We start from the raw sequence: 25,035 nt of genomic DNA, 5'->3' as shown, positions 1-25,035 counted from the left end.
AATTCCCTTAACTTCTTAGTATCTGAACTGAATGTGACCCAACCTAGATTCTTCATCAATTGCCCACCTTCCTTGTCATGCACCTTCTTCTTTTTTTAAAAAATATTTATTTATTTATTTATTTGGCTGCGCTGGGTCTTAGTTGCGGCACGTGGGATCTTCGTTGTAGCATGCAGACTCTTAGTTGTGGCATGCATGTGGGATCTAGTTCCCCGACCAGGGATGGAACCTGGGCCCCCTGCATTGGGAGCGTGGAGTCTTAACCACTGGACCACCAGGAAATTCCCCTTCATGAACCTTCTTCAGCATGCCACATCTCAGTAAACATGACGCACTTTGTCCTGTATGTCAGAAATCTGCGGGCCATTCTTCCCACTGATTATTACCAAATAATGACTAAATCCTGTTAATTTGACCTTCTAAGGCTCTCTTGAATCCATCCCATTCTTTGTCTCTGCTGCCAACAAGTTTAGATTAAGGTACTGACTTCCTTCCTATGCACAAGTGTAATAGCCTCCTCCAGTATACTTTTCCAAGTTCTTTTTCTTATTGTCATATGGATAAACACTTGAAACACAAATGCCATCATACCTCTCCCTCGCTCAAAATAAGTCAGTTTGAAGAATAGAGTTTTTCTATAATAAAATCATAGAAAAATGGGTAACAGTTCCGGCAGGTTTTCAAAAATAATAACACAAAGTGAGACAGTTTTGAAGAGGATCCAGTGTTCATTTTGACAATTTCCTGAAACCAGAAGAACTCTAGTTTTTCTTTATTGTTGGTCAGTGAGTTTCCTAAGATATCATCAAATTTAGGGAAAAATTTTAGGCAGAATTTAGGGGACAAAAAATACATTAAATTATCTAACATTAACTATTCTGTAGTAGTAGGAGTGCCCTGTGTTCTCATTACTGCTCCACCATATAATTCAGCTACTGAACTGTTATGAGGATAGAGAGAGGAAGAAGAGAGAAGAGGAGGTAGTTGTTTTGCTGGGCTATTCTATTATCCTTTATCTATTATCACGTATCTATTGTGGAGATTAGCTGTCGTGTTTTTTTTTTTTTTTTTTTTAAATGATCTATGAGGTCACTGTGAGGGCTCTGTTGACCAGACCATAGTGCTGAATCCCTTCTACCAAAGCCACATGGGCCCAAGCCTGTTCTCTAATTAAATATCAATCATTATTTTAGGAATGCCTCCTTGGTGAGACATCCCTTCCGGCGGCGGTAATGAATCATAAAGCGCAAAGAAGACAGTTAAAGGAGTAACTAGTGAATCTGCATGGTCCTCTTAAAGGGAAAGTGAAAAACTCATTTTAGCCAGATATGAGATTAAACTTCGCAATTGATAATTTAAATGATTTCCCTTACTGAGAAAGCCAAGGAAGTTTCATATAACAAAATGAGCTAATATCTCATAGTATGTTTTAACTAAAAAAAAAAATACACTGAGAAAGTTGGTAATGTGTTATTTTAATGGCTTATGTGACTTTTATTCATGAGTTCCCCGAAGACTTTTTGTAGCCTGGAAGCAGTCATTTGTGAAAATGTTAAAGAGTTAAGATGTTTATTTTTTCATATAATATCCTCTTTGAGATGAAAATTAAAAAGTTGTGTTATTTAATCTTAAGTTGTGCTATAATATTTTTCTCTGAATATGTTATTGCACTAATGATTCTGATAGTGTCATTAATTATGCTGTTGATTGTAATCATCTTGATTACCCTTACATCTTTTAAGGTTTTTTTTTCCTATATTAAAGGCATTTCTTTTTTTTTTTTTTCTGGTTGCACCGGGTCTGAGTTGCGGCTGGCGGGCTCCTTAGTCGCGGCATGCAAACTCTTAGTTGCGGTATGCAAGTGGGATCTAGTTCCCTGACCAGGGATCAAACCTGGGCCCCTGCATTGGGAACCCGGAGTTTTAACCGCTGCACCACCACAGAAGTCCCTTAAAGGCATTTCTAAACCATATATTTCTGTTGTTTGAAGAAAGTTAGTTAAGCTGCTATTTCATCTCTAATTTATGATTCTATAATCTCTCATGTGTCCACTGACGTTTTGGCACAGTGCTGCACTGGCATAATTTGCTTAATGAGTGTGATGTAATGGGGCTAAGAGGGAAAGAAAAAATACTGCAGGTACTTCTGGAGGATTTCTTAAAACCAGCTCATGCCTGATTGTTAAAAAGGAGTTAGACTGAAGCTTGTATTGCCAAAGGGCATTAGGGAACTCACATTATGTAATTAAAGTGTTTATGCTGATCAAATTAACCAGAGCACAGAGTAATCTGTAATAGGGATGAAAAGTTATATTTTTTAAAAAGCTTGTCAAATTGAATGAGGCATGTTTTATTTTGGAATGATTTTAGAGTTACATGAAAGTTGTAAAAATAGTACTTTTTCTGTGTACTCTGTACCCAGCTTCCCCCAGTGATAACATTTTATATAACCAGAGTACAATGATCAAAAGCTGGAACTGACCTTGGTGCAATACTGTTGACTAAAGATCTCATTTGGATTTTGCTAGTTTTTACACACACTCTTTGTATATGTTTTGTGAAATTTTATCTTCAGTGTAGCTTCTATTTGCATTTCTTTTATGGTAAATGAAGTAAATATCTTTTCATAAGGTTAAACATCATTTTTACAGTTTTTATGTGAATTGTCTGTTCATGTATTTTGCCCATATTTCTGATTTTCAGATGACTCACCTCAAATTTTAAGAGTTATTAAAATAGTAGGGAATTCGCTCTTTATTTGTGATATATGTTGCAAGTATTTTACCCAGTTTGTTGTTTGTGTTTTGACTTTTCTTACGTTATTTTTAATAACAGCTTTATTGAAATGTAGTTTACATACCATATGATTCACCCATTTAAAGTGCATAAGTTAGTATTTTTAAGTGTATTCATGGAGTTGTGCAACCATCACCACAATTAATTTTATAACATTATTATCACCCCCCCCCAAAAAAAACATGGCCATTAGCAGTCTCTCTCAATTTCCTCCCCCAAACTCCCAGCCTTACCCAGCCACCAACTTTCCTTCTAGCATTAAAGATTTGCCTATTCTGGAAATTTCTCCTGAATTCTTTAATTAATTTTGTACAATACGGTGTTTTTATTTTTATTTATTTTTTTTTTTTTTGCGGTACGTGGGCCTCTCACTGTTGTGGTCTCTCCCGTTGCGGAGCACAGGCTCCGGACGCATAGCCTCAGCGGCCATGGCTCATGGGCCCAGCCGCTCCGCGGCATGTGGGATCTTCCTGGACCAGGGCATGAACCCGTGTCCCGTGCATCGGCAGGCGGACTCTCAACCACTGCGCCACCAGGGAAGCCCAATACGGTGTTTTTAAATGGCTGCATTGTATTCCATGGTAGTCATGCTTCAATATTAAGCCATTAATGATTATTAAATATTTAGATCATATTCCAAATTTTCACATTAAAAATGATACATTCAATTAACATCCTAATGGATTTCTGTTCATGTCCTAAAGATAAATTTTAAGAAATCAAATTGGTTAAAGTGCAGGCACATTTTTAATGCTTTTGTTACACTTTGCCCCATAATTCTGAAAGATATTTCCAGTTTAAACTCTTTTCAGTAGTGGATGATAGTCCTTTAACCTTTACCAAAAACTAGAATTAGAGATAAAAAAAAAAAGTATCTTATTTGAAAGGTGCTTCTAACTCTTTGATTAACAGGGATTCTAAACTTTTCTTCCCCACATTTATTGGATATTTGTATTTTTCTCATGATGGAATGCCTGTTCATGCTCTTTGCCCCTTTAAAATTGAAATGATTGTCTCTTATTGATCCCAAAGAGTTGTTCATATGTAAAATAACAGATTTTCTGTTATGTCCGTTGCCAATTTTTCTCTGCACTAGTTGCCTCTCTTTCAATTTTGTTTTTGCTCTTTATGTTGTATAGATCATAAAATATTTATAATTATCTTTATCAATCTTTCTATACCTGAAGAAATGTTTTTCTAATTCTTTGATTCATTCTCTTTTACCCATTAATATATGTGGACCTTACTGACATGCCATGAATATTAGGTAGAACTCTGTTTCTCCAATTAATTAACCAATTTTGCCGTATGTGTTTTGTAGAAGGCAATGCTCATGCATTTCAGCCCAAATATGCATTATTCCTACTCAGAAAACACATCAGTGAAAACCGTTTCGGGTCTTCCCATCCCATAAACACTGAAATTTATCTTATACATTTGCTACTGCTTAAAGTTATTGAAATCATTACATCACTAAACATTTACTAATTTAGGATCTCATATATTTTTGTTTTTCCTTTTGGCTCCCAGTCTGTAATTAGAACACAGATCATCTTGGTCCCACAAAAAATCAAGAGAAGGATTAGTACTAAAAATAGTGTTGATTGTCATTTTCTAAATCAGTCATCTTAAGTGTTACTGACTTTAGTCATTGCTGTTTGAAACAACCAGCACATCTCCCCACCTGCTTTTCACCTGTGGGAAAAGCAAAGCAAAACAGTATGGGCCAAAAAAAAAAAAAATCAACCTTCTCCTACCATCTTGTCCTTAGGAGCATATCTGATAGCCAAACTGAAGAAACAGAGCTGTTCTACATCTGGTCTAGCCATTTATTTTCTTTTCCTTTTTTTTAAAAATTTATTTTATTGTAGTAAGAACACTTAACATGAGATCTACACACTTAACAGAACTTTAAAGTATATAGCCATGGAATCTGAGGGATTTAAGCTGGACTGTCAGTTTGAAAATATCTCAGTATCATTAGTATAGTGAGTCTTTTCAGTGCTAATCTCAATTCATATCCAATGCTTTTATTCAACCGGATATAAATTTAGATTCGGGTAATGCAAATTTTGAAATTTAACGTTCCTATCCTTTTTTCAGTGTTTCCTTTCTGCTTTCTTTTGTTCACCTATCTTCCTCTTCTTAAGAAAATATTTTATTGGTGATGTGAAATGAATCCTCTTCAAGGATTTCAAAGAAAAAAATATTTACCTCTGTAATTAGAGTTAACCACCTTCTAAAAAATTAATTATCTTATTTTTGGCTGCGTTGCGTCTCCGTTGCTGCACGCGGGCTTTCTCTAGTTGCGGTGATCGGGGGCTGCTCTTGGTTGAGGTGCGTGGGCTTCTCATTGCCGTGGCTTGTTGTGGAGCACGGGCTCTAGGCTCACAGGCTTCAGTAGTTGTGGCATGCGGGCTCAGTAGTTGTGGCTTGCGGGCTCTAGAGTGCAGGCTCAGTAGTTGTGGCACTCGGGCTTAGTTGCTCCGTGGCATGTGGGATCTTCCTGGATCAGGGCTCAAACCTGTGACCCCTGCATTGGCAGGCAGATTCTTAACCACTGCACCACCAGGGAAGTCCCACCACCTGTTTTTTAACATTAGAATATTTGACAATGCAATCTTACCTCTGTCATTTACAATCCCTGGGATTTCAAGGCAATTACTTAACCTTTCTGATCCTATTTTCCTAATAAAAAAATGGATTGAAAACAGCTAATCTTTTAAGGTGGCAGTGAGGATTAACTGAGGTACTTCAGTTAAATTATAAGAAAAATTAGGTGATTACTTGTGCCTGGGATGTTTCTGGGGTATTACAATATTAAAATGAGGAAGGTAAGAACTTAGCCCTTAAGAAATTTTAGGACAAATACAGAATATCGAAAGATAGAGTCTGAGAGTTTGAAGAAGACTGGTTCTAGGAGGCCAATGTAGTTTTAATTTCATTATTTCTGCTCATAATATAATGAAAAAAGTCTCTTGCCATCCTATTTGAATGTCTGTTTTTTGAATGAAGAGCTTTAATTCTATTGATATAATGTCGGAAGGCCAAGCTTCTCAAATAGCCTGTGCTATTTATAAAATAACACCCCCCCGCAAAAAAGAAGTTTAAGAATAGCTGATTCTGCACTTGTGAGTTTATCTCACTTGGGTGAGAAAACTGAGAACCAGAGATTTGAGGTGACTTTCTCAGGGTTTAGTGATAAGAACAGGGCTAGGTTCAGGTTCCCAGTTGTTTTATATATTATAACACATTTCCAGTTACACAAAAATCACTGAATTTTTTTTTTTCTGTCAGAAACACTGTTAAGAAAATGAGGTCAGACTTTTTTAGGTAAATAATACAATTTTAAAAAATTACAGAGAAAGGTCTTCTCCATGAATAGGGCTAATTTTCAGCATCTGTTTACTTTTTAATACACACCAGTGAACTCTAGTCATTTGAAGTATAGATTCAAATGGGAGGCTATAATCAGAAATAATTTGAACTCCACATATTAGAGATACTTTGAGAGTAAGTGGCAGTTCTGTGTAAAAAAAAAAAATCTTTGTTGTTAAGAAAAATTATGCACAAAAATTCTCTTTATAACTATTTTTTAACCAAATGCAATTGTAATAACATAAAAATGACAGAGGAATATAGCCTATACTGTGATCTAGTGTAAAGATTTATACTACCAAATATATAAAGATTCAATTAAATCCCTATCATTATTCCAATGGCATTTTTTCACAGAAATAGAATGAACATTCCTAAAATTTGTATGAAACCATGAAAGACCCCAAACAGCCAAAGCAATTTTGGGAAAGGAGAGCAGTGTTGGAGGCATCATGCTCTCTGATTTCAAACTATATTACAAACCTATATAATTAAAGCAATATGTTGTTGGCATAAAAACAGACACATTAGATCAATAGACCACAGTAGAGAGCCCAGAAGTAAATCCATGCATGTATATTAATTGATTTACAACAAAGGAGCCAAGAATATACAATGGGGAAATTATAGTCTCTTCAATAAATGGTGTTGGGAAAACTAGACAGCCCTATGCAAAAGAATGAAACTGGATCACTATCTTACACCATACACAAAAATAAACTGAAACCATAAAACTCTTAGAAAAAACACAGGCCGTAAATGCCTTAACATCAGTCCTGGACATGATTTTTTTTTGGATTTGACACCAAAAGCAAACGCAACAAAAGCAAAAATAAATGAGACTACAACAAACTAAAAAGCTTCTGCATAGCAAAGGAAACCATCAACAAAATGAAAAGGCAACCTATGAATGAGAAAAGGTATTCGCAATCATATATCTGATAAGAGGCTAATATCCAAAATATATGAAGAACTCATAGGACTCAAATCAAAAAACCAAACAGTTCAATTTAAAAATGGGCAAAAGACCTGAATATATTTTTTTCCCAAGAAGATACGGAGATAGCAAACAGGCACGTAAAAAGATGCTCTACATCATTAATCATCAAGGAAATGCAAATCAAGACCACAATGAGATGTCATCTCACTCCTTTTAGAATGGCTATTATTAAAAAGACTAAAAATAAAAAAATATTTAAGAGAATGTGTAGAAAGGGCACCCCCATGTACTGTTGATGGGATTGTAAATTGGTACAGCCACCATGAAAAAGAAGTCTGGAGGTTCCTTAAAAAAATGAAAATAAAACTACCATATGATCCAGCAATTCCTCTTCTGGGTATTTGTCTGAAGAAAACAAAAACACTAATTGGAAAAGATACATACAGCCCCATGTTCATTACATCATTATTTACAATAGCCAAGGTATGAAAACAAAGTATCATCAGTGGATGAATGGGTAAGGAAACTGTGATTGATATATACATATATAATATTATATATAATATTCCATTATATATGGAATATTATTCAGCCATAAAAAAGAATAAAATCTTGCCATTGTGACAACATGGATGGACCTCGAGAGCATTATACTAAGTGAAATAACTCAGAAAGGGAAAGACAAATACCGTATAATCTCTCTTATATGTGGAATCTAAAGAAGGAAGGAAAATAAACTTATGGATACAGAGAACCGATTAGTGGTTGCCAGAGGCATGGGGTGAAGGTTGGGAAAAATGGGTGAACTGTTTTTGTTTTTTTTTTAGTTTGAATAAATTGAAATAAAAATTATTAAATTGTACTGCAATAAAGTAGAATTAACAAAAGATGAAGTTGAAATTTGACATCAGATTCACTGTTTACCAAATAGTTTATTTTTCCTTATTCAGTCTCTTAGCTCCTTATAATTTGGGTTACTAGAAATGTAGCCCTTGGGAACAAAAACAAATAATTCTTTGAAAAACATATAATGACATATTTACTTGCAAAATAGAACAATATATGATGAAATTTTTTATATCTATGGAAATCACCTGCTTTCCACAGAGTTCAGCAGCAGCATTTTGTACACAGTGCTACCCAGATAGGAGTCCAAATGGCGTTGTTCTGGGTTCCTGTCCTGACTTAAGGGAAACTTTCATAACGTCCAGAGTCCTTGATGTCCTGAAAATGAAGGAGGAGGTTGTCCTCAAATTCCTTGCAGCAGGAACCCACTGAGCTGGCACCGACCTTGACTTCCAAATAAAACAGTACATCTACAAAAGGAAAAGTGATGGCATCTTACATCATAAATCTGAAGAGAACCTGGAGGAAGCTTCTGCTGGCAACTCATGCCGTGTTGCCAGGGAAAACCTGGCTGGTGTCAGTGTCCTATCCTCCAGAAATACTGAGCAGAGAGCTGGGCCGATGTTTGCTGCTGCCACTAGAGGTACTTGTGTTGCTGGCTGTTTCACTTCTGGAGCCTTCACTCACCAGATCCAGGCAGCTTTCAGGGAGCTGCTATTTCAGGTGGTTACTGATCTCAGGGCCAACCACCAGCCTCTCACAGGAGCATCTTATGCTAACCTGCCCACCACTGCTCTGTGTAACACAGATTCTCCTCTGCAGTTTGTGGACATTGCCATCCCAGGCAGCAATAAGGGAGCTCACTCAGTGGGTCTGAGTTGGTAGATGCTGACCCAGGAAGTTCTGCACACCTGCGTTACCATCTCCAAAGTAACATCCGTGGGAGGTCACACCGCATCTCTAGTTCTACAGAGACCCTGGAGACATTGAAAAGGAAGAGCCAGCCGCTGCTGAAAAGGCTGTGAACAAGGAGGAATTGTTCAGGGTGAATGGACTGCTCCAGCTCCTGAGTTAACTGCTAGTCAGCTGAGGTTGCAGAGGCGTCTGGAGATGCAGGTGTCCTGGGGCCTGGTCAGCAGTCTATCTAGAAGATGGGGGCGCTCAGCCCACCACTGGAGACTGGTCTGCACTCCCACTGTTCAGGCCACTGAATGGGTGGGAACAAGCCTGAGTGGCCTGAAGCTGTTTGTCCACATGTTTAAACAGAAAATGCAGATAAGGTTGACAGAAAATGTTTCTTTAAAAAAAAGAAAAAGGAAGGCATGCACATGGAGAAAAAATACCCCTGGACTTTCCATGTCCTCTCACTCCTGAACAGAACTACAGTGCTCATTTGTCTTAGTCAATTGATTTTTATATTACTTTAAAATCAGAGGTGTTAACAGAAGCAGCTACATCTTCTCACATGTACCACCTCATGCCGAGATTTTGATTTTTAATCCCAATCACAAAAAAAGGGAACTGGAGTGTCTTAGAGAAGATTTTATTCTATTCTAGGACAGAGAGGTTTCTGAATGGGCAGAAAACTTTCTATTATTGCCAAAAGTAGGAAAGTTTTAAAAAACATATCATGACTATTACAAAATAGATGAAGAATCAGCTGAAGGAGGCTGCCATCAGCTTAGAGAAGAAAATATAGGCTTGAAATCATAGATAACTGAAATAATTCAGGTCTATTAAAGGCCATGAGTTCACAATGGACTCAAAAAGTGAGAATAAAATACGCAATGGGGTAGTTGTAATGCCAAAAAAAAAGATAATCTTTTTTTATCTATATTGGTAGATGGTTGGTTTTTATTGATTTTAATAGTTTTAGTACATGTGTACATGTACATCTGTTTCAACATTTATGAGTATATATAAGTATGTATGTATTATATTACGTATATATGTATAGTTATTACTGATAAGCAAGATAGCAACATATGCCTACAAGAGGAAGCCAATATAAATATATTGAGTTTACTTTTTCCTGCAAATGCAGATTATATGTGTGTGTCTGTGTCTATGTGTGTCTGTGTAATCAGAATCTATAAAAAAGAATGAAGAGGACTAATTTTGAGTAGACAAATGTTCTCCATAATAGTAGGAATTCTGCCAAGAACTCTACAAGATAGGACATTGTAGCAGATGCCTATTTACCAAATAATTCCAGCGCATGATAACTAGGTAGAGAGATTGTCCATCAGTTGATCAACTCTGGTGGTCATACACACTAATTAGTTAACATCCTGTTTCAGGACGATAATTTAGCCAGATGTTCTAAAGGGAAGAATTACTGTGTCGGATTCTAACCTTCATTTTCTAGTAGATAAAATGGCTGGATGAGCATTCTTTTTTCAAAAAGTTTTTATTGAAGTATAGGTGATTTACAATGTGTTAGTTTCTGGCGTACAGCAAAGGGATTCAGTTATAAACACACACGCACACACACACACATATATATACACACACATAAATATTCTTTTTCACTTTCTTTTCCATTATGGTTTATTACAGGATATTGAATATAGTTCCCTGTGCTATGCAGTAGGACCTTGTTGTTTATCTGTTTTATATATAGCAGTTTGTATCTGCTAATCCCGAACTCCTAATTTATCCCTCCCTGACCCCCTTTCCCCTTTGGTAACCGTAAGTTTGTCTTCTATGTCTGTGAGTCTGTTTCTGTTTTGTAAATAAGTTCATTTGTATCATATTTTAGATTCCACATATAAGTGATATCATATGGTACGTGTCGTCTCTTTCTGACTTATTTCACTTAGTATGATAATCTTTAGGTCCATCCGTATTGCTGCAGTGGCATTATTTCATTCTCGAGGAGCATTCTAATGATTTTGAATTACAGATAAAGCCAACAGACGTTTTTAATCTTAATGAAAGATTTGTATAGGTAACTATACAAAGATAATGATTTAGGTAATACTGACCATTTAAAAATAAATAACAGTGCTTTCTGGAAATTATGGGAAAGGATTGGACTTGTCCCATGATGCAACAAATCAAATCATCTAAGTTATGCCAAGAATCATTCGATCCTTAAGCCAGAACCAGCAATGGCATTTAACCTGAGGTAGAATTCTTTCTATTTTGAAGTGGTCAAATTTATTGTTAATCTAGCAAGTTTCCAAAATAAATATCTAGTTAAAAAGCTAACCCTTAAGAGTAGGAATAATAATAATTAATAATATAATGACAACATGAATAAATACATAAACAAATTAGAAATAAATATATTGCTGCTCCAGACCCTACTGAACTCTTGAGGGAGACCCTCTAAAGATTTCCAGGGCTTTCTCTTTGTGTAGTTCACTCTTCTTTCCTGTGAACATTTAGACACTTGGGTTCTCAGTCTCCTCAACTCAGAGAGTCCATCGACGCTGCTTCATTCCCTCTCTTTAGGTCATGACCTGGAAACTCTCTCAAAGGAATGAATTAGGACACTGTAGAACTGGCTTCATTCGTTTCCCATCTGTCAAGGATCAATGCTTTTTTGACTGACATCCAGTGTCTTTGAAAGCATTTGATTCATACATTTTGTCTGTATTTTTGGTTGTTGCAAGGGGGAGGATCAGTTCTGTCCCTGTCAGTACATCTTGTCCAGAAGCGAGAGAGCACATGTCTGTTTAATATTTTGTGTGATGAATTGAGAAGTATACAAAAAGCATTTTGCTGTATCTTGAACTATGATGGTTTTCTTAAGAAAAAGCACTTGTCCATTTGAGTTGGGAGCTGAACAACCTCCTCCTTTCCATGGAACACAATTTTTAGTTGAAAGATTAACTGACAGACAAAGTATGGTTTTTTTTTTATAGTTGAGTATTTGGCACAGATTTACTTAAAAATAAGTCATCTTGTCACTTCAAAGGCAATCGACTGATAGTATTTGTTGCCAATGATGAAATTCAAGCTTTCAGGAGAAAATTAGAATTTGGGGAAAATTGCGATAGCCACTGTGAGCTTGAGAGCTTCCCAATCCTTACAGAGTTTTCTGATAACAATGGTGGAGATATTAACAAATATATTTTTATAAAATATGTTAATATTTGAAAGAATGGCATAACTCAGTGAACCAATATTTTTCAAGTGATCAATGTAGAAAATCATTAGAAAGTAAAAGACCAATCAAAGTGCAAAATAGACCATTCAATGTAACAGAGTAGCAATGTTCATTGATTTGGTTTCAGATTTCACATTGCAGTGAAGTTTTAGTAGACAACCAGTTATCAAATTTTGGTGTTAGTATCAAGAGGAATATACAAAGTTTTCTGAAAAGTCTATTAAAATACTCCTCTTATTTCCAACTACATATCTGTGTGAGTCTGGATTTTCCTCAAATACTTCTATCAAAAGAACATGCTGAAACACATTGAATTCAGAAGCAAATATGAGAATCTAATGTCTGACTTCATAGGAGTCAGGTAAAGAGCTGTGCGAGGGTGTAAAATACCGCCACTCTTCTCATTATTTCTTGGGAGAAAATATAGTTGTTTCCTATTAAAATATATTATTTACTTTAACCTATTTATTATTATTTTAAAATTAATGTTTTAATTTTCAACTTTAATTTCTTACATGGTCAATCTTGATACACATAACCAATTTAAACAAAACGTCTTGGGATTCTCAATAAAGGGATTCAGAGACCAGAAAGTTTGAGAACTGCTTCTCTAATCACTGTGATATTTTTAGATGTAACTAATATTTTCAAACACTGACCATATGCCTGGTGTTATCAAAGTTCTGCTAATATACTATTGACTCACAATAGGACAATGAGATAAATATCATAGATAAATATTATGATAACCTTCTTTTCATAGATGTGGAAAATGAGGCATAATTTCCCCAAAGTCATACAGCTATTAAGTGGAAGAAATCAGAATTTGCATACAGGTGATATGGTTCCATAGTCTGTACTCTGAAACATCATTCTGTATTTCTGTGCTATGTGCTGTCTAAATCTTACAGTGGTTTCAATACTTAAAGGAATTTTTATTAGAAGTATTTTAAATCAAATATTTATAGTGTTTTATTAAGTTTATAGTCAATTTTTAAATGTTGGAGATAATTTGCCAAATTCATAACTTTTAATTTATTTTTGTGTCAGTAGTGAGTAAACATTGAAGAATATTGATTGTTTAATGTCTAAAGAACGTTCATTGTTTATTGGAGTTTTAAGACTTATACGTTGAACGTTAAACTGAGTTAGAGGGAGTAGTAAGGGCTTCTCTCCATATACAAAAGCTGAAGTACTGAGAACAAGCACCACCTGGATACCAGACATAATTGTGAAAATGATGGCAAATCACGTAAGAGCCTTGAGATGTACTTGGAATCAGCATGTAGCAACCCTGTGATTTGTACATCTTTTTAATTTGAGGATGATGATGGTAGTTGACTGTGACAGGAGAATTTACTAAAGGCTCACAGGTATTTTTGCTGGCAATTCCAGGCAAGGGTCGTTCTATTCATATTCTAACTTTCTGAATTGGTTAAGATTTATAAGACTTGGGTATCTCTTGATTTAGACTCACTTATAAAACTAAGATACAGAAAATCAAATTAAGAATATTGCCAATAAAGCACCAAATGAATTATTTGTTCTTAAGGGATTCATGTGGAAGTATTAGGAAGTGAAATACCACAGTGTCTACAACTTAATTTCAAATGGTAGAGGAAATCAAACCAAATCGACACAACACACCAACCCATTATGTGTGTGTGTACTTAGGAGGAAAACTTGTGCAGAGAGTTGAGTAATGTGCTCAAGGTTGCACAATAGTAAGTGGCAGTTCAGAGATTTGAAGTCAGGCCGACCATCTCATTCCCTGAAAGCTATTAGCATCTGTAGCCTTCTTAGCCTCAAGGAAAAACACTGAAATAATTAGATCCATTGATAAGCCTGTCCACAACACTAGATCCAGAGCAACTGGGCCATTCGGTGTCATCCTGCAACAGTTGAGACAATAGTATGGGGAAAGAATATTCTTTGGAGTACTATAAAGTGGGGATTGACTCTTTCACTGGCCACTTTAGCAGCTTCATCTGGGGGAGGTTCTTCAACCCTTGTGCACCTCATTTCTTCATCTGAAAATAAAAACAGACCATAATAGTCTCCACCTTATATGATAGCAGGAGGATTGAATTAATAATCTAGACACAGCACATGACATATAATAAGCATTCATTATATGTCATCTTGCTCCTTATACTGGGGGCTATTTTTACTTTGGCTACAAGTAGTCATTTCCCACTAGAAGAGAGCTCTTAAAAGAGACACCTGTCCTTGAAATTTCTCTAAGTGCTGGTCATGTGTTGGCCCCTTTATGATGAAAACCAAATCATTTTAGATGATCCTTAGAGAAGTGTAATACAAATTGATATCCACACAGGAGACATGCTTTAGAGAAAAATATTCCTACAGGCTAGTACCACATTCTGGCATAGCAGCAGCATACCTGCAGCCTTCCGTGGACACAGGGGTGTTTTTTAGCCCCATTCATGGCAAAGCTGTGTTTTGACCCTCTGCAATCAGTTGCTCTGCAATCAGTTGTTCATATAACGTGTTTCCTTCCTGATGATCATCGTCATTAGGGTAATTTGCTTGATTGGCAGCTTTTTCTTTTCTTATGCTGGGTTCTCTGCTAATAAGTATTCCCCATCTGGATAAATATATTCTGAATGGAACTTTTCATGGAAGAGTAATAATATACAGTTTTGTTTATACAACATGTATTTATAAAATAAAAATGCCTTGTATTTTATTTATTTTCAGAGTAGCACCAGTTAATCTTGTTAGTTTTGAAAATGTTAATCCTTATGAATAATTCTCCTTAAACTGGGAATACTGTAACCATGTGTTAGAATTGATCAGACTCAGTAACTAGGATTCCTAAAATATTTAACTTGGTTCTATTTAATGGACATTAACTCATTCCCATCAAATTAAATTATCTTCCATGGGGTAGTTTTAAACTGCAATGAGACTGAACTGAAAAAATTAACTAAGAAGTCACTGGACTGGATGGAGGGAGAACCAAGAGTTAGTATTGCTATAGTTGTGTTTAGGGAGGAGGGGGCAAGTGTATGGGGTATGATGAAAGGCTTTCTTAGTGAGTCAGAAAACAGCTCAGGGTAGACATGGATCTATAAAAATACTTGCTGATTAAAATAAAATGGTTTGAGATTAAAATGCTTTCATAAGTCCCAACTGTGGAAAGGTTATGCATCAAACTACATAAACTGAATAGTCATTGACTTCTAGGGAATAGAGTATTTGAGTGGGCAGTTATACTGTCCTAGTTAAGAAAGTTCACAGAGAGTAAAACTAGAGATTCACAATATACTTATCTACTCTATATTTTTTAACTCCACACCTAAGTGTGAATGATCATTTAATATTTATTGTGTAGTAAAGAATTTGGCCTTGCCCAAAGAAATATCTGGTTTTTTCCCTAGCCTTCTCAGAGGTCATCTATTTAATACCTGGTAGGAGCTTGTTTGTTTAGAGTAGGGGCTGGCTACACTGGATCTTGGGGTGAGGTCATCCACACCCAATAGCTTTAGGGTCGGGGCTGGCCCCAGCATCAAGACCAACAGTGTGACCTAGGGTGGCGACTTTGGCTCATGTGGTATCAATTGAGCTAGAGACTGGGTTCAGCCATGGGAGCAATCAACCAATGTTGTTCAACCAATGAAAACTAAAGACACAGAAGCTTGGTTGAGCTTCCTTATTTTCAGTACGCTGTGTCCATTGTTACATGTCAGTTCTAGGAAAGGAGAATGGAAGCTTCATGTTTGGAATCCTCCTAGACCCTGCTCTATGTGTCTCTTCCTTTGACTGCTTGCAATTTTTATCTTTTCCCTATAATAAACAGTAACCATAAATATAAGTTTTCAGGGAGTCCTATGAAAATTATTGAATCTGAGGGTGGTTTTAGGAATCCCCCTGAACTTGCAGTTGGTGTCAGAAATTGGGGCAGCATTGGAAACTGTACTCTCATACTTCACAGTTTGACTATTTCTAGGCATTCTTAATAAACATTATAAGCATTGTTAAATCCTGAGTTGCCTTCTGAATTTTTTCAGCCTAAATTATATTTAGTGCAGTTATTTGGGGAATGTTCTATTTCTTAGGAAGAGATAAACACTAAAGTAATAATGTTTATTGATTACCTATTATCCATGTCTAGTTGATATGTATGATTGTTTTATTACTCCAGATATTTCTTTGATAGGGACATGTCATAGTTTCAGCCACGCTCCACATTCTGAACAGACTAACCAATATAAACAGTACACTCTTTCATTTAGTGATACACCATAAATATTTGGGTAGAATAGTCACATCCTATTCCAAATCCATCTCAATTTTTGTATTTTTACCATGGGGCAAATTAAACATGGGTTTGGCACTTTTTCCCAGTCTGATTTTCCCTAAGGTTGTCTTAAGACCTAAGAATAGTAAGACTAATTATTTTGTTGTGTCCTCATCACTTGTACAGATTCATTGAACCAGCTGAGTAAGTTGGTTCCATTTGATTAGTTCCCAAAGCTCGTTTGGCTTCAGCTATGGTCAGTTGTTGGGAAATGAGCTTACAGAGACCAGCTGTCCCATGAAGTGGAGCACTGCCAACTCTGTTGAGGGAACACACATTCTATCACAGTTTTAAATCTATTATTAATAAAACCTTGCACTGTGGGCTTCAGCCTGCAGTAGACATTTATGAACAGGTCAGAAAATGAGGAATGGAAATTGAAACACGGAGCCTTTGACAACAGCTGCATAAATGGTAGCACTATAGTTACCGAATTGCTAAAAATCAGTTAAGGAAGGTGGCCACCTGATCTCCCTGTGCATAATCTATTTAAGTAGGTAGTCTGCTTCTGAAATCAAATGTTTCTGGACTCTGAGACTTTTTAACAGGATGCCATTTTACTTAGAAAGTATAATCCAGAGATTTCATGGGCCCTATTGTTTCAAAAACGTATATAAGAAATAATTGCACTTCTCTACACCAATTATCCAATCTCTAATGCAAGTTTATTAGGGAAACTCATCTGGTACTCTTTCAAAATGTAATACAGTTTTTGCAAATTAGTCTTGAAACCTCTTGAGTATTTTATAATTTTTATTTTACATGCTCACTAACAGAAATAATCTGTATTGAATGATTCTGCAATACAGAAGAAAAATCTTTCATTGAAATGTGTCTGTACTTATAATTTTTATAATCTTTAAATCATTAGAATTTAGGATTTTGATTCTACATTTTAAGAAATAACTAATCTACATTTTAAGAAATAAATTTATTGCATATGCAATAAATTTTGCTATAATTCTTCAATAGCAGAACTGTTTAAAAGTAGATGAAGAATGCTCTGAAGCAGAAAGAATCTTTTGAAAACTAGTCCAGTAAGGGACCTTTCATAATTATATTTTTAGTGTCATTGACACCACTGTTTATAATAATGCCACCATTCACTTAGTTATCATTGAATTCTAGCACCTTATACTTAGTAACTGACTTATTCCTCATATAATATGATCAATTTATTAATATTCTCATTTTATAGCTGACAAAATTTAAACTCAGATGGTTTTAGCAACTTGAGCAAGTAGATCTATGGGGCATCAAAATTGAAAATTCACTGATTTCTGGAGGATGGTTTTTCTGTGATGTGACTATAAATCATTTGTTGAATGAGGAGAATAAATGAATAATGAGTGAACAAATGAAGTCAATGTCAAACTCATTCTGTCTTACATCTAAGTCACAATAGTGATTATAAATCTTTTTTGGCTGTTTTAGAAACATTTTTTATATAAAAAGAAGATTCCTATTGATGCCATTAATCCACTTAGGCATAAAAAAGCAAAGAAGCTGTTTAACAATACAAGTTAATGTCACAAGTTAATATCACACTTACAATTGCATCAATTAAAAAAATCCAGTTTTTTATGAACACTTTCAATTATATGGAAAAATGTAGATTATAAAATAACTCCCATATACCCATTACCTTGATTTAACAAATGTCAACATTTTGCCATATTCCCTTTTCTCATTTTCTTGCTGAATAATTTTAAATTGCAGATATAACATCTCAAACCTAAAGATTTTTGTATCAACTCTAAAATGGGACATTTTCTACCATTAAAACATCAGAGAGTATCATTAATGCACCTAACAAAGTTAAGGAAAGTTCCTTAAAGTAATTTAATATCCATTACATTTTAAAATTTCACCAACTAACCAAAAATGTTTTATAAGTTTCATTTGTTTAAACAAATTGGTTAAGGTAAAGCATTGTTTTTAGTTGCTATGTTTCTTTGATCTCATTAGACTCAGCACCCTTTCTTCCCTACCCTCTGCCCAACTTTTTTTTGACATTTACTTACTGATGAATGGGTCCCACCTATTTGTCTAATTGCTTCCTCCACCTGATAGTGTCATCTAACTTGTTCCTCTACTCCTTTCATTATTTACCTGGAAGCAAGAAGTTAGATTTAGCAGCTTGGTTATAAACCTGTTATTAGATCTTATGAAGAATCCCTCATAGGTGATGCTGTAGACCCATTCCATTCTATTTGGATGCATACAAAGTCTGCTTGTCCCAGGATTCATTTTGCTGAGAGTGATCTGTGGGTTCAGGTGGTAACATTCTGGATCCTCTATGGTAGATTGTACTTTACCCTTCCTCATCTGGATCTTGCTGTGCAAAATACAGCTGGAGGCTATATGTTTTTAGTCTTGAGTTTCATGCTCATTGCTCTAAGTCATACCCATATTCATTCTATTTTACATTTTCCTTTGCTTGACATATAATTCTGGTATTTATAGTAGGAGACATGAGGAGCTCTTCCTTGAATGTTTATGGCCATATTCTAATTTGATAAGACTTCAAAAAATATGAAACTGCTCATAATGTTTGTGGTTTGCAAGCTGGAAATTCCCTCAGTAAAGGAGAACCATCAGAGAAATCCTATTCTGTAGGTTTATTTATTTTTTATTTATTTATTTTTTGTAGGTTTATTTTTGAAGGGACCTCGTTTCCTCCTTTTTTATAATTCCACAAGGCAAGCAGTGCAGGGTTTGCTTCTGGAAAACTTACAAGGCAAGTTGTTGATGGTTTAGTGAGGCAAGTGGTCATTCAGTGGAAAATTCTACTAGCAGATGGTTCTTTCTTCAGCCAGATCAGGTCACCTCCCTCATCATCTATTTTTTGTTGGACCTCTGATTCTATGTAAAATTTTACTTAAGGTTGTATGGTATAAACAGGACAAATAAAAGCATGCATATATACATGTAACAATATGCATTACACAAAAAAGGGCCACTTCTTGTCCATGTAGATCTTAGTACATGGTGTAGGGGCCTGAGAATCACTCAGATGGCATCACCCCCAAGGAAGAAGCTGGCAGTCCTGATCACTGCAGCATTCTCAAGACGAGGGGCTATAGAAAGCCCTGTAAATTTTGCTAGTGTAACCCGTAGGCATGGCCTGTAAAATATTTTTATCATTTTTCAAATGAGACTGTCTATTTCAAGTCATTGGCTTTTGCTCAGGCTTGTTTTTTCTCTTGTGGGACTGTTCTTCCTCCTTTTGCTACCGTGACAACTCTTAATTGTCTTTCAGGTGCAGTATACAAGTCTTCTCATCTCTAAAGCCTTCCCTGAGCCTGTCTTCTAGCTTCTTAGTACAAAACTTACCAATCTGCAGATGATCTGTTGGTGTTAACTCTTTTCTGTCTAAACTGGGAGGCCTCAGAGTTAGGTACCATGTCCTTTGCATCTCTGCTAGTGCCTAGAATCTTGTAAATAATAAATACTATGTGTTTAATGAATGAATGAAAAAAGACTGTAAGCCTCTGTAACACTGGAAAAGAGGTAAAGAGGAAAAAGGAGAGTAGTAATCAATATAGTGGTCTGAGATGTGGTTTAAGTCTCTGGCTTTGGAATATCACCAACTTCCGGTGCAGAAAGGCACCAGTGGTCAAAGATACGCAGACACTGGCATAACATTGTACATTAAGCCGAACATTTGATTTAACTATTTATGACATTAACTTAATGTCCATAAGTCTTGATGTCCAATAACCCCCTTATTGTTTTAAACTCTCAAATGAGCATCTTTTGGAGTATGATGTACTGGAGCTGAGTCTAATGCATTTTGTATTCATAAAACCTCCCACACAGTCATGAGTAAGTATTAGATATGCTTATTGAGCTGAACACACATAACTGTCTGCCAAAAAATGATAATCACGAAGAAGCATCCCAAGAAGAGACCAGAAAGTTTCCAGCTTTCTGCAAGTTTATGGAGCCTCCACAAAGGAAAGGAACCAAGATTGTGAGATAAGAGGCTCCAAAAGACAAACGTCATCTGGTATTTCCTCAGTGTCTTCCAGGATGTGCTAGTCAGAATCTGTGAGCCGACATTTATCCACATACTCACTTTAGATGCCTTGGAGTTTGGGGCTGTCCAGTATTACCTGGGAGTAGCATAACCAGGGATTGGAGCTCACCTATTCACAACACTTCTTTCCCGAGGCACAAGGAGGAACAGGAAGGATGGAGGTTCACTTCCTCTTTAGTTTCACATTCTGTTCAGTGGGATGATGAAAAAACAAATGGTGTGTGTGTGTATATTTCATATGTATGACATATATAGACATATGTGAACTACACACACACACACACACACACACACACACAATTATTTAAGGATATGCCACTAACAAATATTGCCCAAGAAACTTAGAAGAAAATAGAAAATGATGGCAAAGAAACTGGAAACAATCCTTCAATTTTTGGCAAAGATAACAAAAGTAATATTTTAAATTTGAAAATGGATACAGAATGCTTGAAGATGCTTTTAGTCCATAGTAGTGTTTATTAAATTTAGCAAAATGACCTATATTTTAGAAAACACAAAATGGTATTTTTATATATATATATATATATATATATAAGTGAAGTGAAAAAGTAAAGCAGAGAAAACTCTTTAGCAAAATGCTATCCATTGTAATATTATTCAGACTCATTGTTGTGAGTTATTAAGATTTTTCTGTTATGTTAATATCCAAACAAAAATATTTGTTGCACAAAAGCTGTGTTTTATTGAGAAATAAAATGTTTATTTCCTTTAATAAAATTTTTCTTTTTTATAAAAAGATATATAAGCTTTGAAGCTTAATTTTTAAACCATTTCTGTTTTTAGACACTTTTCTAAAGCTTTTTTTAAATTTATTTTTTATTGAAGTACAGTTGCTGTACAACATTATATGTAAGTTACAGTTGTACAAAATAGTGATTCACAATTTTTAAAGGTTATACTCCTTTTATAGTTATTATAAAATGTTGGCTATATTCCCTGTGTTGTACAATATATCTTTGTACAACAAATAAAATAGAACAATTTTATGTCTACCACTGTTATTAAAATCGTAAAATAAGTAGTAAGGGCTTTGAATATGGTTGAAATAATGTGTGTACAGTTTGTGTGATCAGGAGAATCAGCAGAAAAGATAATATTGAATGTTTTCTTCAATAACTGGTACATACATGCCAGGCATGAGCCTACAGGAATGGTTTGGATTCACATTATCTTCACATTCCTTTAAGTGAGGTGGATCTTAAGAAAATAAATTATGAGGAAGTGTGATGAGTGCAGCAGTGGGAAAATGCACATGATCTACATGTGTAATAGCAATGAGAAGAGAGAGATAAATTCTGCCTAGGGACCTGGTTATGCTTGATCAAGACAGTGACCCCTAAACTATTGTGGTGGTTGTTGTGGTAGTCATGGTAGTTTTTTGGTAGTTACTTTATTTCTTTGTTGGTTTGTTTTCTAAGTGTGAATACAATTCTTCAAGTTTTCACTTATAGGAATATAAAGGAGAGAAGAAATCATGCTGATAGAGGCACGGACACACGAATCAGCATGTAGTGTTTGGGGAATTATTACTAATTTGGTATGGCTGGAGCAGTGGTTCTCCATCAGGAGTCATTTTTGCCCCCACTAGAAGATTTGACAATGGTTGGAGACATTTTTGGCTCTAATAGGGTCAGGGGTAATGTAGCATTTAGTGGGGAGAGGACAGTGATGCTACTAAACATCCTACAATATGGACAGGACATGCCCAACAACAAAGAATTACCTAGCCCAAAATGTCAGTGATGCCAACCTTGAGAAGGCCTTGGCTAAAGTATGAAAACTCAGGTGATAAGAGAGGGAGAAATAGAAGGAGAAAAGGCAGATAGTGTCTATATTGTGGGGAAGGTGGGGTGGCTTTGAATATCAACCTCAGGAATAAATGAATTGCATGAGTATTATCAGCGATAAAGAAACAAAAAGATAAGGAGAGATGCAGGCCCAAACATACAACTGCTCAGGTATGCATGGAACAGATCTAGGGAGTGCATTACCTAGGTTACAGTGCATATTGTTTCCCCTGGAGTTGTGCAAGGCACGACCTCCACAACCAGTTGTTGTGAAGAAACCTATTTACAGGTATAAATTAAGAAGAAACTGTGAAAGCTGAAATAATGGTACAGTAGATTTAGGTTTCTTCAATGTTTTATATGAAAAGTTTTTTTAAAAAACCAAGTTTGTGTCTTATTTTAGAGATTATAGCATAATTTTTCAAAAGGTTTGGGAACAGCATGTACGTGGGTACAAAATGGGGAGTCTCGGGGATGAGAGGTCAAGAATTACATCATAGAAAAGTCTGGTTTAAATGGAGGGAGTGGGGACTCTCCTGACAGTCCAGTTGTTCAGACTGTGCTTCCACTGCAGGGGGCATGGGTTCAATCCTTGTTTGGGGAAACTAAGATCTCGCATGCTGCTCCGCGGGGCCAAAAAATCAAATTAAAAAAATAAATAAAAATAAAGTTAGTTTCTAAATAAATAAATGGAGGGGGTAGTATGGGAATTACTGAGCTATGAGATAGAAAAACAACATTATTTTATGGAGAGCTTTGGATGCTTGTTGTTGGAAGTTTAGGTTTGATGCAGAGAGTTAGCAAGAGTCCTTGTAAGTTCCTGAATATGAAAGAGATGAATGAAAATGGCCTTTGAGTAATATTGTTTTTCCAGCCCTGCGTTAGACAGATCATAGCATGAAGAAAATGAGGCATGTGACAGGGTGATCAACTAGGAGACTATTGAAGTTCTGCCCTCAATTTACAAACAAAATACTGCTTACTGCTAACCATAAAATATCCTTTCATATACATGAAACGTGCTGTTAAGTTTCATTTACGATCACAATTCAGATGGAACAGTGTATTCTAATAAAGTTCAGATCAAAACTTATCAGAAGGAAAGGATATTCAAAAGGGGACATTTCATATATATATATATTTTTTTAAGGAATTGATTTAAAAAAGGAAGCGTAGATTCAATCTAAACATTTTATATTTTTTCATAAATATGGAAGAGGTAACAATATGTGAATAACTGATTAACAAATGTGAGAATAAAGAAAAGTATGTTAAAGATTATTTCTTACAAATATAAGCTTTAGTCTTCACTCAGAGCCATTGCAATTAAAGTAAAACATTTTTAAAATAATAATTGCAGCTAAAGCAAGGTTATTTTAAACCTGTAGAGTTAAGTTCTCCTCATATTCTTGACTAGTGAAAAGAATCTGCCATCCTCATGTCTTTCAGTATAAATATAATAAAAATTCACCAGCAAAATACTTGAGTGTAAATCAATGCAGAGATTTTTCTCAAGCTCAAGACAGATTAAATGATAAAAAAGGAAGAGATTTTCACATCAGACAATAGACTGGATTTACCCATCTGAAACAAGTTAAAAAAGAAAAAAAAACAGTCAAAATATTTTTAACATTGACTCTCAAAACATTTTACTTCAGACACTGAAGACAGAATTCCCTATGAGGGGGAAGAAAAAAAGAAAGGTGAGCTGTGTACCATATGACTGTCCTAGTTTACTGCCTGGAGAAATTTTCTAGGCACAACACAAGAACCCAAGAAGAGCTTGGCAGTTTTCCTGAGTTAAGGAGATAGAGCTGCGAGACCAGGGAAGCCAAGATGGTTCAAGTATACAGGACAGAGATACACAGAAAGCCCTGGAGATCTGCATAGGGTCCCTTGTGATTATTCAGTAGAGTTTTTATCAGTTCATATATATGTGAAAACTACATGAGAATTGGAAGACAATCACCTAAAATGATTAGAAAGAATATTTGGGAATAGTGCCTATTCCCATCAGCCAGAGTGGAAAAACTTGTAAGTCACAGGGGAGAGTACTCAGAATTGTCTTGCCTCTGTATAAACTTTATCACAACAGAATGCCTAAGAAGCTTAAAAACAAGACCCAAGAGTCAAACTATTTTTAAGGAAGTTAACCATGCCACAAACAAGGATCAAGAATATTTATAGGAATAAGAAATATTCAGTGCCCAGTAAATTAAAATCCACAATGAATGGTATCCAAACAAAAATTACAAGGCATGCAAGAAAGCAGAAATATATGAGATTAATAAATTAATCAAAACTAACCCAGAAGTGACAAAGATGATAGAATTAGTAAAATGTTATTGAGCATTTGTTATAACTGTATTCCATATGTTCAAGAAGCTAGAGGAAAAGTTGAACATGCTAAATAGAGTTATAAAAGATACAAAGTGGACTTTTAAAGATGAAAAACTACAGTGTCTAAGAAAATATATCTAGATCTATATAGTGGTTGGATTTAACAGCAGATTAGACATTGCAGAAAAGATTAATGAACCTGTAAATAGGAATAGAAAGTATCCAATGGGAAACACACACACACACACACAAAGACTAAAAAATAGAAGTAGAGCATTAATGTTGAACAACTTCAAGTATCCTAATATATGCATAATTGAAGTGCCTGAGGAGGGATTAGGGGCATAAAAATCTCACAAGAGATAAGACCTGGATATTTTCTAAATTTGATGAAAATATAAACCCACATATACAAGAACCTCAATAAACACAAGAAACATGAAGAAAA

The 25,035-nt window shown here is 35.4% G+C and overlaps 1 protein-coding gene and 1 pseudogene across 2 annotated transcripts in view; both read left to right on the top strand.

Annotated features, from left to right (window-relative positions):
* The window catches only part of ZNF804B (zinc finger protein 804B), a gene marked incomplete at both ends in the record, with an annotated part of 502,854 nt that overhangs the window by 70,754 nt on the left and 407,065 nt on the right, over window positions 1–25,035 (top strand). The gene's annotated exons all lie outside the window — the stretch shown is intronic.
* LOC309966261 (small ribosomal subunit protein uS2-like) lies at window positions 8,197–9,333 on the top strand (annotated as a pseudogene). The gene has a single exon. The product of its transcript is annotated as a small ribosomal subunit protein uS2-like (transcript).

The sequence above is a fragment of the Leucopleurus acutus genome, assembly GCF_964270905.1.
Source record: "Leucopleurus acutus genome assembly, chromosome: 9".
NCBI classification, from domain to species: Eukaryota; Metazoa; Chordata; class Mammalia; order Artiodactyla; family Delphinidae; genus Leucopleurus; species Leucopleurus acutus.
The sequence above is the reverse complement of the archived record's forward strand: the minus strand, read 5'-3'. Positions and strand labels throughout refer to the sequence as shown.